Source organism: Polistes canadensis, unplaced genomic scaffold, assembly GCF_001313835.1.
Source record: "Polistes canadensis isolate GaletaPanama2010 unplaced genomic scaffold, ASM131383v1 scaffold_105, whole genome shotgun sequence".
Taxonomy (NCBI): Eukaryota; Metazoa; Arthropoda; class Insecta; order Hymenoptera; family Vespidae; genus Polistes; species Polistes canadensis.
This window is the reverse complement of record NW_014569652.1, coordinates 354061-356519: the sequence shown is the minus strand read 5'-3', so window position 1 is coordinate 356519 and position 2459 is coordinate 354061.

Below are 2459 nucleotides of genomic sequence, written 5' to 3'. Positions count from 1 at the left end.
TTCATAAATATGTATTTATATATATATATATTTTTTTCTATTATCCATTTTGCAATTTAGGTGGATACATTTAATAGATTTATTATTTGATTTAAAATGATATAAAAAATGATGGAAAAAAAAAAAAAGAAAAGGTACTATTAAAATACGACGTTATATAGTACATTTTCAGTACCTGGCCCTTTTCAACCATGATCATTGATATGCTAAAATGGATATAAATTCTTTTAAGAACCTTTTCAGCTGTCGTCGTATCTCTCTAGCTTCACTATGACTCGATAATGGCTGATAACTATCTAGGTAAGTGAAAAACCTATGACATTTGGGCTCTATAATATCCTCTATCCGTATATAACCTATAGAAAGCTAAATTTATTTTATATTTTTGGTTGAAAATTATTATCATAGTCTGTTATAACGACTCTCAAAATATCATATAAACTGTTAGATATATTTTTATTAAAGAAAAAAAAAGAAATAGTTAAAATAAAAATAAAAATAATGATATAAAACGATTAAACGAAATAAAGTTTTATGAGAAGAACTCGAAACAACTTTGCGATTTATGTATCACGACCTTTGAATGTTGTCTATCATCGAACATATACCCCTCCACACAACCAAACACGTACACACTTACACTAAAATATATCCCCACACATTCTGATAATCGTCTCGTTTAAGTTAAGAATATTATTTTTCTCGGAAGGAAAGAAGCTGGGTGAATAAGAGGTCTATCTGACCGACAGGGTCAAAATGTTACTCTCTCACGGATGATATGAAAGAAATATGTTCATGTATAATTCTTATATATATGAATATAAAGTATAGTTTGCATTCGTCGAACGAATCGAGTAGTGATCTAAGGAATACTTATAAATGTCAAGGGTCGTCTGACGATAACTGATAAGTGATAAAGTTTCCCCTGTTTAATCAATATTCTTTTTAATTCCTATGGTATTAATAATATTCGAGAAATGATTAACGAGACAATTAAGTATAAAGAGAAAGGAGGATAGTAGTTGAGTGGTTGATTATAAGATGAACGTAAATTGAATCGTCGACGTTCCAGTTTTTACGCTCGATCTCCCTTCGTCTATGATATCTAATTATAAGTACACGATATAGTTACTGTATATATACATATGGATATATACGTGTGTCCTAAATACATGTTATATATTAAATTTAAATGAGAATGATGAAATAAATCAATCGTTGCAGAATCAACGCGCGTACGATCATTAATTATTTATTCTTTAATTTAAAAAATTTAAAATACGCATATATTCATTCGTTTTAATATCGATTTAAATACGTGTTAAAATCATTAACACCAAGAATGTTGGTAAATAAATTCAATTCAAATTAACACAGGACTTTATTCTTTTTTTTATATATATATATTTATTTTTTAATAAAACAAATTTGAAAATTAAATAAATTATAATTCACTGTAACACATATCACAGTAATAGAATTAAATTTAATGTAACATAATTATAATAAATTCTAAATATCGCGTAGTGTTGAATGTAAAAAAAAGAAATAATTCGAAAAATACAACACTTTAAATTTTATCTATCAGAGCCTTCGAGTATAATGCGAAGGCGTTAACAAGACAAGTTATTTTTTTGGGACCCTAGATATTCTATTGAAATTAGATTCTCATGTACCGTTAATTCTGTACTCATAAAGATCCTTGGTAGATAACAGCTGCACTACACACACGACGAACACGCAGCTGATCGTTAATTATTTAACGTACATGAGATTAACGGGTTAAAAGGAGTGCCGTGTAGTTTAACAAAAAAAAAAAAAAAAAACGAAAAATAAAACAAAGTAGAGTCAGTAAAATTAACGACACCACAATATCTGTGTTTAATGTTCTATTTCAGAGTTTTCTAAAAAGTCCTACTTTATTTGACAGAATTAGAAACAAATAAGACAACGTGTAACGATAGTTAAAACGATGAAAATTGATTTGAACGATCAACGATCGTAGAAATAGAAACGGATTAATTAAAAATAGAAATATAAGTAACAGAAAATGATAACTGATAAAAAGAATAAAAAAGAAAGAAAGATATATATATATATATATATAGAGAGAGAGAAAGAGAGAGAAAGAAATAAAATAAAAATGTAAGAGTGAAAAAGGGAACAAAGGTAATGAAAGTATTGTTCGAGCTTAAAAAGAAAGAAACCTGCGTACTTGCTTGCTCTTAAAATCGTTGAAAACAATCCTTTGTTACGACTACCAGTTCGAGTTCTTCTTCGATTCTTCGATAAGCTTTTAATTAAGATCCTACGGAAAATCGTTGAGAGATGATAAAAGTCAGATAGATAGATAGAGATAGAGAGAGAGAGAGAGAGAGAGAGAGAAGATATCGTTTATTTTTTCTCTCTCTCTCTCTCTCTCTCTCTCTCTCTCTCTCTCTCTCTCTCTCTCTCTCTCT